Source organism: Ambystoma mexicanum, chromosome 4p, assembly GCF_040938575.1.
Source record: "Ambystoma mexicanum isolate Mex_15411 chromosome 4p, UKY_AmexF1_1, whole genome shotgun sequence".
Taxonomy (NCBI): Eukaryota; Metazoa; Chordata; class Amphibia; order Caudata; family Ambystomatidae; genus Ambystoma; species Ambystoma mexicanum.
In genome coordinates this window covers 656,468,611-656,482,081 of record NC_090927.1, presented here as the reverse complement: position 1 = coordinate 656,482,081, position 13,471 = coordinate 656,468,611, and positions in this window count along the sequence as shown.

The following is a 13,471-nucleotide window of genomic DNA, read 5'->3' as shown; positions in this document are numbered from 1 at the left end:
CTATTGGGTTCCTGGGGAATGTCTCCCTTCTCCTGGTAGCTTGTTTTCGACACTTTCACAGTTGCATGAGAATGATCCCTTTCCCCTGACCTTCTCTAGCTTGATTTCATGATACGGAACATCAGTGAGTATGGCTTCCTTCCTGTAATCTCACTTGACTTTCTTTTCACAGTAGTAGGGGGAATATCTCTCTTTCCTGTTCCCTTCCCAGGCATTTTGTCACAGCTCACAAAGACATGGGGTATGACTACCTTCCCCTGGTATTTCTTATATTTTGCAAGGTAGTCCACGATAGCAGGGGGAATGTTTTGCTTCCCTTGGCCCTTTGCTTTAGCTTAAAAATCTCCCATTGGTTTCTAAATTCTATGGGTGCAGGTCCCAGACCTGAATGTCTTTCTTTCTCTGCTGTGGGCAGAGGTGGTTCACTACCCTGCCAGGTACTGTGAGGAAGAAGATGATTTAAGAGATTCTTCTTCTTTGGGTGCTGGTCCCAGACCCATCTTTCCTCTTCTGTGGGTTTTGGCAGACCTGGTTTACTGCCATGTGTAAGTAAGCCATGGCACCAAACAGTAAGACATACACACATGACCACAGTTCAAGGGTGTTTATTGAACTTCAATTGGGTTTGAAAAAGGACTATCTAAACTTTAATATAAAGATGGAATTGAGCTAATACCATCAAATAATAATAACACAGTCCTAGTAGTGTCTTGTCAAAATAAAAGGGCCTAATACATCTATTGCCAATCCTTACTTCCAAATAAAAAAGTGTGGGAAATAATGTTATGCATCAGAAAAGTGTTCAAGAAATGATATGTCAGGATATTCAAGCCATTGGCCTCCCTTCCCCATGTTTTCAGCACTGGACAAGGCGGCACACTAGAGCCGAGCACAGTCTCTGGCTTCTCTAGCATGAGGATGCAGTTCAAACCTCAGTATCAGGGCCTTATATGCCAAAGTCTCTTTGCCATTTAAAGTTTCTTACTTCACAGGGCCCGATGTGACAATTAAACATTCAAAAGTTCCTTTCTGCTCAGGAGTCTCATGTACATCTCGGGTGATTTTCAATTCACTCCTGCCCCCCTCCGCCGGGCTCTGACCCACTTTAACACAAAGCTTTCAATTGCTCTCCCTCTGTCGGGCTCAGACCAAATCCATATACTTTTCCAAACTTTCAATACTTTATCAAAATCAAAGACTTCCCACTGTGAGCAGGATTTGACTTGACCCGTGGCAGGAACACTTCAATTCACATGTATTCACTCTCTTTCAATTGAACTCCCTCCACTGGGCTCGGACCAACTTTATCTACTTTCAGCTGGGTACCTTACAGAGACCTTCGATTGAGCACCCACGTGGTGCCTGACCACTCTGTCAAAGGCATTGTAGCTTGCTTTAAAGTTCAATCACTCAACAGCAGTTTAACTTCATTCGTGTCTCTTATCACACACATTTTAACAATGTTTGTTCCAGCGCTCGTCATACAATGTTGCAGCTTGCAACCTTGGCTTCAACACAGACTGGTCTTATATTGGTCTCCCCAACTCACCGACTGTGTTGCTTTCACTGAAGCGACTTTGTTCTTGGAGTCAAGAAAAGTACTACTGCAGCTGCTAATTCTCCCAGCCTTGATTGCAGACATGGGGGGGCATGGGGGGGCCTCTGAAACACAACGCATGATTCTTCAGCCTGGTTTCGTGGTCTTACATTTTCTGTTCTAGATGTTTCATGAAAGTAACGGTTCCTTGTCAAAAAGGTCAAGGGAACTTCCCTCCTTGTGACCCCCTTCTGTTTCCCAGTCTTTCTCCTCTCCTTAAACGGTCATCTTGGAACTGCTTTTTCCTCCTGTGCTTTGCCTCGCTCAGAGTGTACTCTCGTGCTCTGCCTTTAATCCATGTGGGGAAGTATAATGGAAGTCAGGTGTGAGTGATTGTCGATAATTGTCTGACTTTGACAGACCGTAGTATTGGGACATGTTAAGTACACAGTTCGGGTGTTGGTCCATTTTCTCTCATAGCGGACTGTCCATGAGAAAGTGTTCATGTTGTAAAAGGGGGAGGGAGGTGGTAAATTTCCTATGTATCCTACTTGGTAGGATGGGGAAAAGGTGTTATAAAGAAGGGGATTCCACGTCTCACCATCCGGTGTCCCACTCCCACTCCCCAAAGACCCCTCACTCTGGTGATCCTCCCACACTGGTCCACCCCCAGGAAATGGATCCAAAAGCGTTGGCCATGTCCTGGCCACCTGGATGTCATATCTCTGGGGACTAGTGGGTGAGACAGCTGCTACCAGGAAGATGGTTCAGTAGGCTGTTTGTTATGGGTTTTGGGTCCCAGACCCATCTTTCTTTAATCTTTCACCCTTCAGGGGCCCAACAACCATCCTGCCCATCCAGAGTTCCGCGGCGTGCTTACCAGCATCCTCCGGTTGTTTGTGGGCTTCTTCGCCTTCACGTTTGGGTCTTTCTTGCCTTCTCCAGGGTCTGTGGTGGCACCACAGCATTCCCCTGTTCTCGAGCAGCATGTCTCCTGCTGACCGCATGTACCAGCTTCCTCAATCAGCTTGTTGCCTGTTGCTTCTCCCCCTTTGCCGATCTGTTCATGGTAGACCTTTCAGGGACACTTCTGCCTGTGGGTATGTGTCCGGGTCTCTGCTCTCCTGGCTTCTCTAGTCTGTTTGTATTTGACTCTACCCGATTCTCCAGGGCATGTCGGACAACATTAGTAGTCCTTCTTCTCTTTTATTGACAGGTTGGTTCATACCTCCACTGCTCTGATGCAGTTAGCATGCTTGCTTCGTTCTGGGGGCATTCAACATGGCTGTGCGCCTTTTATTTGTCTTACTACCAATTTGGAGATCTTCCAGTGGGTCAATTGGTTTCTCCTTCTTCTCAGTACAGTACTTATAGATGATCTTCCCCAGTGGAGCCTACACTCTTCCTCATCCCAGTACTTCCTATACTGATAGAAAAACATACAGGAATATTAAAGATAGTGTTGGTGTCATCGGGGTAGGAAGGTGTGTCAAGGTAAGGTGGCTTATGGGAATACCATGTTCTCCCCAGGTCATTAATTGTCCCATAGGGGAATTCCCTCTGCATGTGATCCACCTGCTGTTTACCACCCCAGAGGAACTATTGGGTATCGATCTCACCTCCCCGGCTCCGTGGGAAGGGGCTCCCAGTAGGGAAGAAGTGAAGATATCTGGAGATTCATCACAGGTGTGATTATAATTCATGATTTAGTAGCAACCCAAAAAACAAAGTATAACAATCCAAAATTAATGGAATTTCCAATCAAGGTGCTATAAAAATATATACTTTAATGGGACACAACATTTGCAAGAAAACTAAATAGAACAACTGTACAAAACCCACCCCTATGGAATAAACAGACAATATGAAAGAAAAGAGTGAATGCAGTACTCTGTGCAAGAATACAGGGGTGGAAGGCAGTTCAATAACCACAATGTTCATTTAAAAGGATATATCTCTGCTTTAAAAAAACTGCACAAGTGACCAAACAAGCCCCTATGTTTAACAATGGACGAGGGGGCAGGTATGTGCCAGTAGCACCTTCTTGGCATTTCAACTACAGCAACTACTTGGCTTCTTGGTGTTTTTCATGTGTATCATCACAATTTGAGCTCAGCGGCTGCATTTGTCTAGATGGGGAGCGGTATCATCCAAAGTCTGCAGGCGATTGGTCAAAAACAAGCCTTCTTTCAGGGTCGAATCCCTGTCCTTGGAGGAAGTTGACTTTGCCTTCTGACATAACACCCAAAGTGCTTTTAGCTACATGAAGTCAATGGGGCAGGAAGGAAGGATAAACACATAGAGAAATAAGAGGGCAAACCTGACATGCCCTGTGATTCCTGTTCCCAGGACATCTTCCTTTAGAGTGGCTGTCTCTTGGGGAGGGTGTTACCATTACTCAAAAAGGAACAAAGCGAGGCAAACCCCAAGGATACAAATTTGCCAGCAGCAGCAAAAAAAGCCTTTCTGGGGGAATCCACATAATCCTTTCACAGCTGAGCTGGGCTCACAAGCCTTACACATGGTGATATTAAATTGTTGTGACTTAGATCTCTATAAGAAATGCTAGCCACCAAACCTCAAACTTAGATACATCTTATATTTAAAGTTTAACATGCCATCAGGATAGCATTTTCACAATTATATCATTTTTGGATCAGAGGTGCATATCTTAAAGGCAGCTGTGCACTGCATTGACGTGGCTGTGACTAAAGCTGTCAAATGGGCATCTATGACCCCTGAACATGCTCTGTACTACTAGAGAGCAGGCACTGCAATCAGGCTTCAACGGTTTTTCATATTTCATATTCACAGCAAATGCCAGCTAACATGAATCAGCAGGGCACAGTTGTACGCTATGATTTTAGCATGGAGCTTATTAAATGGGAATCTGAATAGCACATTTCCCTTTCAGAGATAGAATTACCTGTATAATTTTATTAATTCAATAACAACCAAAAAAGCTAGGGCTTCTACGCCCTCTCCAGAGTCAAGCCCTCACATAGGTTGGCCATTTAATATTTTAAAAGGCCAGATGCCAGCTTAAACAACATATCTACTTGTATGGGGAGAGCATTTCAAGTAAAATGAACAGTTTTACATGCAGATGATTTTGGAATTCTGTGAACTATTGATTAATTGCAATTAACAAGAACTTAAAGAAAACGATTGAACTCCTTTATTTTACAATGTAAATGTAGATGTTATCACCAAAAAAACATACAACATGTTAGCTGGCATTTGCTGTGAATATGAAATATGAAAAACCGTTGAAGCCTGGTGCTACGGTAATATTGATAATGCCCATATTTTGTGAGTGATAAAATGTGAAATATCAGAAATTATCAACTTGTACGCACTGAAGCAAGTGTAAGCATTTTATGAATAATTTGATAACTTCGTCCATACACATTCAAGAGGAAGCTACGTTGTAAATTTCAAAAAAGCTCATCCTTTAAATCCAATGGTACTATTCTTCCATTTTCAAAAGTTCAAATCAGGTTTATTAAGCATCATCATTATTTATTGAAGCTGTCCTCTTGATGATTGCACTTTCTTCAGGGCCTATTTAAGTAGGGGGTATGATATGATATGGCATTTATAACACACCTATACACAAGTGTTTCAAGGTGCGACGAGGCAAGGGAGGGGGAACAGAGGGAAGACAGACAACGATCTTACTAGGCCAGGTGTCATTCAGATCGCGCAAGTACAAGGGAAGGGGGAAAGAAAGGTGCGGGGGGAGGGGAAAGTGCAGTACATGAGATTATAAATAACAAGATAAATAAAAGAAAGGCCAACTGGTGGCAAGTGCAGGGTGAGTGTAAACAGAAGTGCTTGTGAGGGGACTGTAGGGATCGAGAAACCAGTCCCCAGGTGCAGGGGTTACCAGGGAGGCAGTGCAGGCGTGCAAATGGCAGGGCTTGTGCCCGAGATCAGATGGGTGGCCAGGTAACCAGTGCAGTCTCAGTATCAGCCAGGACTTCAGCAGGGGAGAGGGCGAGAGAAAGCAGAAGCATAGAGGAAGGTTTAAGGTGCTTCCGGAACCGAACATGGTTCTCCTCAAGTTTCAGGGAGGCAGGGAGGCTGTTCCAGAGGGAGGCCCCAGCCGAAGAGAGAGAGCTACCACCAACTCGTTGGCTTGAGAAGCGAATTACCCTGAGGGAGTTGGAGGCGGATGAGCGAAGAGCTTGAGAAGGAAGATATTTAGCAAGAGAGAGTTGAAGGTATTGAGGCCCCAGGCTCCAGACGGCCTTGTGGACGATGCAGAGAGTTTTTAACTTAATCCTCACAGCCACTGGGAGCCAGTGCAGAGATTTCAGTCCTGGAGAGATACGATCCCTGGGCTTCAGTCCAAGGACAAGTCTTGCAGTCCTGTTATGGATGAGTTGCAGAGGGCGGAGAGTAGAAGCAGGCAGATTTAGACAGAGGCTGTTGCAATAGTCCAGCCTAGAGAGAACCAGAGCTCTGGAGACAGTGAGCTTCTGGGGAAAGGAGTGGAAAGGAAGAACACCTCTGAGTAGGTGCAGCTGGTAGTGTGACTTCTTAGAGACGTCAACAATGTGAGAACAGAGAGGGTGGATTCGAAGATGACCCCGAGGTTTTTAGCCTTGCAGGTGGGAGCAGGAAGAGGGCCAAGAGAGGCCGGCCAGAGAGCTACAGTATGAGCTGAACATGGGATTATTCCCATGGGAAGGAGTGATCTAATTCTAAGAGAAATACCCCACTAAAAACAACTCACACTCTCTTATCAAATCAGGTGGTAGAATGGATTCCTCAAGATGCCATTGAGTCAGAGGATACAATACAATTAATGAAGAAATACAAAGTGGGCCATATCACAATACACTAAAAGGTGTGTGGTTAACAGTCCGTCTATGTAAGGTTTGCATCAATAGACTAAGGGGGTTAACCATGAGGCCAGAGAGGGTTTCTGAAAAGGAGATTTGATTTCATAATTAAATAGCAGCAGTGGGCCTGGAGGATGGACTAAGAAGCAACTTGGGAAGGCCACACCAGATATGAGTAAAAGCATAGGAAATCCAGTGCTTAGAAGCAGAACCAAAGCACCTGCAGGCAATGTGGTTCCTGGGAAAAGCTGGCATTCCCGCTGAAGTGTTAATAGATGGGAGAAAGTGGCCTGAAAAGATACCAAGACTGCCAGCGTAGGCATCCGTCATACTTTGCCCAAGCAAGAAAGAAAGTGAAATGAGCTTCTTAAATAATATTTAAAAGCTACATTCCAATGGAATCTAACATTGTGTAGCGTGTATACCCAGAAACAAATTAATTGACTACCCTGGCGATTTCTGTACAAAGAGTTGTCAGGTCTAGATCTTCGATGTTGGTAAGATTTGGATGTCGCAGATTTAACGTATAATTAATAGGTATACAGTATAAATAATACAGTATAAGTAAAGGATACCTCAAAAGCAATGTACAAGTCTCGGAAACAAGACTACACTGAGCAGCACAGGTTCGACACTCAGTCCTGGTCCAGCACTTAGAGGTTGGAGTCAGGCATGAGGCACGACATAAGAAACCAATTCTCTTTTTTAAAAGTTGAATTATAAGGTCTGTAGCTCTGTAAAAGCATATTCAAATAAGTAATTGAATAACATACTTTTCATAGTCCATAGAATATCTGAAAAGGAGATGGCAGTAGAGGAAAATTGGCCATAGATATTCGTGAGTGATCCAGATTCTCCCTTTCATTTTTTCCGAGCGAAATAAAGGGTCATTTAACTACCCTTTTCAAACGCATCGCATTTTGTAGAAAAAAAGATGTTTAAGTACTATTGTGATTATTAATTGTTTTCATTTAAAAACTAGTGAGCTTCATAACGAATCAATTATTATGATTAACCATTCATACATGTTATAGAAAGTTGTGTGTGTGTTTTGAATAAGAGATAGCAACTCATTATTTGTCTTAGTTAGACAGCTTAATCCATACAGAATGTAAGATTTTGTGCACAGACCATCATTTGTCTTGATTGAATAGCAGCGTTTTAGGAGTATTTATCTTATACTGTGAGTGGTGAAACACTATGAAGTACCTCATGCTATGTTTAAATGAAATACATTATTATTGTTATACGACAGTGTGTTTGCTGTCCCAGAGGGTGTGAGTGGTATTTCTGTGTGCAAAGTCATTATACTGGGTTTGCCCATGTCCAACCCACATCCATGACAAGGATTCAAACTAATTAATTGTGCAAATCCTGTTAAGAAGGAATGCTACATTTCCCTGAATAAATTGGTGCTCAACTGAAGGTCACTATAGTCCGATGTCGCCACTGATGGCATCATTGTGGTCATCGGCTGTGCAACAGGGGGCGCAAAGTTAGCTGAATATCAGGGGTTTTGTTGCATCAAGTTCTCACCTTAATGTCCCTGCAACTAAGGTTTTATTCCCTGAATTTCCAAGGTTATGTTATACCATAGTTTTTTTCTGCACCACTGACAACGGCCTTTGGCCTCAGCCTTTGGCCGTACCCACTGTATATTTTAGAACACTACCAGACCACTGCCCATGGCCAGTGAGCACACCCTTTGTCTGTGACCACTGTATATTTTAGAACACTACCAGACGGTACACTGTTATTATTTTCTGTGCTTTTGGCCCTGCCCATGTAGTATTTGGGAAAAACTACAAACAATAATGCTTCCCTGCCCTCCCAGACCCTCACCAAGTGCCCGCCTCATGTCTGCCTGATTCCTCCACTCCCTTGATGGCCTCCTTACATCCCATGCCCTCACCCATTGCCCCACAGAACATTTCTGTGATGCAGTTTCAGTGGAAATGTTGGGTCGCCGCAGGTATATCCCAGGTCATCTCCGAGGGTATGTGAAAAATGTTTGAGCCTTGTGTTGCAAACTTGCTCCCTAGTCCCCATTTAACTCCCAAATTTCACTTGGTGTCCTCTTGCCACCCCCACCTCTAGCCTGATGGCATTTTCATGTTTCTTTCAATTCGCAACATTTTACTTTTCTGATACCCCCTGCTATAACCTGGGGTATAACCGGGGCTACTGCTCCCATTGAGCAAAAAAAGATGGTGGCTGTTTAATGTATAAACACCTTAAACACCCATATACTCAATGTATCCGGGCAGATATAGATATTTTAAAAAGTACTGAACAGAATAATCCCATACCACAAAAGTATCGTGAGTCAATGCTTCATGCCCGTGATGCTTCAAACCTGGTCCAAATCTGTCAGCAGTTTTGGCTGTGAGGAAGAGCAAAAATGTACCTTTCTCTGAAAAATGTAATGGCGAGTTTACCAAAAGTGTTTACTTGTTTTTTTAATAACATTTTTATTATTTATTGTTTAACAGATCTTTCCCAAACTTTCCAATCTGCACGGGGGGGGGGGGGGGGTTGGGAAATCCATCACATGAGTCAAAAGTTGTTGGCAATTCATTTTTTGGATTTCCTTTGGAACTCCATCTCACGTAAACTATAGGGTGGCGACTGGTGCCCTGTGATATATATATATATATATATATGAATAATACACTTTGAATGATCTAAAAATTCACACTTTCTCTGTAAATTCGTGGTTAAAGATGACTTTTTTAAATCTGATTCTTGTTCAGGGACACTATTGCTAATTGGACGTCATGGGAACAGAATCTAAAGTGACCTTGAATTCATGAGATAAATAGGACTCATTAAGTCAATAGTAATCTTGTTTTGCTATTGACTGCATCTCATGTTGTTTGTCTTGTCTTCTTTTCTGTGCGCACATAGGCCTGAGGGCGAGAGTCAAACTTTGCCTCTTAAGCCGCTTCATGGCCAATTATTTACTTTTAAGGGCAACGAAGTTTCAGTAGACAGAATAACAGAATTGGAAATTGAGAAAGTATGACACCAACGTACACATCCAGTGATCATTGCGGCTACAAAGGGAAGACCATTTCAACTGCAGAGCGATTTACTTCGAAGGCACTCTGCTTTGATTGATTGCTTGATCCAAGTCAGCTAGAGCCAAACTTGCCGCATAATCAACCAAAAGCAAATAGCTCATTATATATGACTAAATGCTGCTTTTCAATTCTTTGAGCAGCTTCAAAACAATCAGAAACCTGACATCAGTAGAATATCTGTCAAGGAATAGAAGGATGGTGAGTGCACTTCAACAAAAGTGTTGAATATTAAACTTCCCCCCAACAATTAGTGGGTCTCCACTCTGGATGGAAACACATTCATCTTTGTATTCACAGCAAGTGTAGATATATTTTCACATTCAGACCAAAGGAGGTAAGGCTTCTGTTCTCTCCAAAGAATTCCTGACTGACAAACATAGCTTTATTAAAGAACAATCATTCTGAAATGTACTTAATGACGAGTCTGTCATTTCCTTCAGTATTGTAGACAGTAGGGAGTTGGGAGCAGATGCACATTTCTCTAAACACATGGTCCTTATCTGTGTTATGCTAACAATTACCACAGAAAAGAAAAGGATAAATCATATTTGTTGGGTTGTATGCAATGTAAGCTCTGATTTTCATTTATTGGTGATGAGATACTCACAGACACTTACCTTGGACTTTCTGAACAACAACGTCTTGTCCAGATTAGCAGTTAGCTGTTAACATTGATTTTTGAGGCTGCACTAGTCATATTGAAAAGGGGACTCTGGCAGTCGAACCAAACCCTATCAAGGTAAGCATGGAGAGTGGTCAAGGCTAAGTCCCAGGAGAGGAGAGTGGGGACAAGAGTCCACAATGGGTGCACACAGTGAAACACGCAATGATTCTACTTCGAAAGTAAGTACACCAATACTGTATTTTTTGTAGGCCCAAAAACACACACTATTAAATGAATCAAGCAGGTAATATTATCACACAACATTTCAAATATAAAATATATGTAGAAATATAAAATATATGTACCTTTAGAAGATGGGACACAGTTAGTACATGTTCCTGTTTGAGTGAGGATTGTTCCAGAAGTCTTTCAAAGGGTTTGGCAGTTACATAAAATACTTTTCCAAGCTTCTAGAGCAGCTTTTTCAACAAATTTTTAAAAAGCAATGGAATGAAATATAAGTCCTTCACAAACTTTGTAATGGAGGAGATATGGGCACCCGTAAGTATTGTGACAACTCACCACCCTTACTCCGATTTCCCGAAACACTTGGTAGGCCGAATGGGGGCTGCCGGAGGTAGGTTTTCCTGCTGATGATTCAGTAAAAGATGCCCAGGAGCTGTGGGTGCAAGGACATTTCTAGTCGGGTCAAGGAGCTGAGTGCAACCCTTTCCACGAAAGAAATGCAGCATGCACTAATGCCAGATTCTTCAGGACCCTCTACCAGATGGGGGAAGGAGGGTTCTAGCAATAGTCAACACACATGGGCGACAGCAGGTGTCTCACCAGTGTTGAACAAAGAAGTTTTCCATAACAGAACCCATCAATGCTGGCGTGCTGAAAAATGGCAGGAATGCGACTTGTAGGACTAGCTGAACACCACCAAAACTTGTCAGTCCACCGGGTGGTCCAGGGACACTTCCAAGGACTGCAGGATTGTGATTAACCGTTGAGGCTGGCTTGCCCCACCAGTCCAAAGAGTTGAAGCAACAGCAAGGGTCTTCTGCAATTTAAGGCTTTACTGGGACATCAGCCAGAATGGATGCCAAGTCTCTTCAGGATTCGTCTGCAGGTTTTCCAACGTCTACCAAGCTACACAGGAAACTGGGCTCCTCTTCTGAGCTGCTATTTTGCTTCAGGGTTCCTCTTCATATTCTTAATTTAGGTGAGTGATCAAACGATGCCCCCAATAGGAAGAACATACACCACTCATGCACACCAGCAGTGGTCCAATCAGGGACAGCAGTGGGGCTGACTCATGCATGTACGCAAGACATACTGGCACAAGTAAGTGGATTGGAATCAGACAGTCCCAGCCCACTTCCTGAGCCCATATGACATGGCATGTATTAGCCAGAGAGAACAGCAGCTTTCCCGGGCACATGCATGACCATAAAAGGGAATTCCTGACCTGAGAATGCAGGAAAAAGGCCAAAGAACAAAATGGCCAAAGAACAAGTGATAACTCTTGTGGCACAGCCATTTTAGGACACTAACTACAGTTAGTAGCCAAACACAGTAAACAAAAATGAGCTAACTAGAAATATAACAAAAAGGGTACAAATCTAACTGCTGCCACCAGCTTGTCTTTAGGCACATTTAAAAGTAACCAAAAATCCCTTTAGAGTAAGTCTGTGGTGATACAAAATTATCTCCATTGCACTGCATTAAAAGATGATGTGCGCAGTATGAAAAGGTCACCCAAACATATAACAAGTCAAAAGACAAAAGGGAAACATGATTTCCCAGTACTGATAGTCTGAATGAATTGTCAGTTTCCCCATGAGAAATGGACTAAAATGTATTTATTTATTTTAATTTTATTTTATTATAATAGGCCAGTGAAGTGAAGCTGAAGGCTTCACTTCTCTGTAAGAAGTCAGGATAAGGGGTAAAACAAAAGGAACATGTTTGGGGGACCATAGAATATGGAGGGAAAGTTGCCTAAAAGATAAATCTTCCTAAAAGTAGCCCAATCGCTTTCAACAATATTGAGAAAGCATTTCAGCATTTCAGTCTGCTGCAGTTGTTGTCTTAATGCTGTTGAAGTACAGGTAAAATAAGATGTTACTTTTAACACTGTTTTTCAACCGTTTTATGAATTTCTTAGACATCCACAACCTTCGAGACCCGCCTTTATGCAAGTTTCCACTCCTGTCACTCCACAGAAACTAATCTCATCCACAGAAACTAATCTCATTAATGTCACCAACATCATGGAATCTGCTAAGAACTGAATCCTATCCTCTATCATTATTCTCCTTGACCTGTCTGCTGACATTGACACTGATCTCCTTAGTACTCTATCTTTTCCTGGGATTTACAATCAAGCCCTTTCCTGGATTGAATTCTATCTGGCACTTCACTGATTCTCTGTCTCATCTCCTGGAACAACAATATCAATCAACTCACTCCTCTAACTGCTAGTATTCCAGAATTCTCCATCTCCACTCCTCTGCTGTGGGGGCACTGATATCCTATTTGTGTTCTCATACCAACTCTTCACAGACAAGATCAAATTAATCTTTTCTTTCTCTGATCTCTCTATCAAAATGTCTAACTGTCTCTCTGATATTAAAGAATGGATGGATTTGCACTCTCCGATGTTAAACCGGAGGTGCTTCTCTTCCCCTGCCTACACAGTTCACACTTGACATGCCCCCCTACTCTTATTCAACTGTAAACCTCTGCATCATCTATGACCCTGCTCACACCTTCTCTATTTTCATCTTCAAAACTGCTGCAGCAGCTCACCTCAAACTCCTAATGTTAGGAAAATCAAGCACCTTCTTCTTTTCAAAACTGTCAAGCAACTCAACTACTCGTGTCTTCTCTAAACTGGACTACTGTGCCAGCATCTTCTTTGGTCTCCCCAACTATGTGTTCTGTCCGCTAAACAAGATCATTAACTTCACTACAGGACTCTCTTTGAACTCCCTCAGTTCAGAGCTACTTCCTTGTCCCATCACCAGGATGGATGGCTAACGATGCAAAACAGGACCCGATTTAAATTTCTTCTCCTGGTGCACAAATGTATTCATGGCAAGGCCCCTTTGATCTATATCTCCTCTATCTAACTCTACAAGCCTTCTTGCAATCCCTTATGGCATGTAACCCTCCATGTGTTTCATCTTGCTTCCGCTCTTTCTCTGTTATGTCTCCAGTTGCATGACATTCTCTTCCTCTGGACATCCTAAAAAGAGTTCACACTGATTTGCTCAAAAGCAAACTATAAGCCTACTTACTCGCTTTTGAGTTACCCTCTTAACCAACCACTCATCTGCCTTTTAGCTAGAAAATATTACCTTGCCACTGTGCCTCCGCTCTAGTGCTTCAC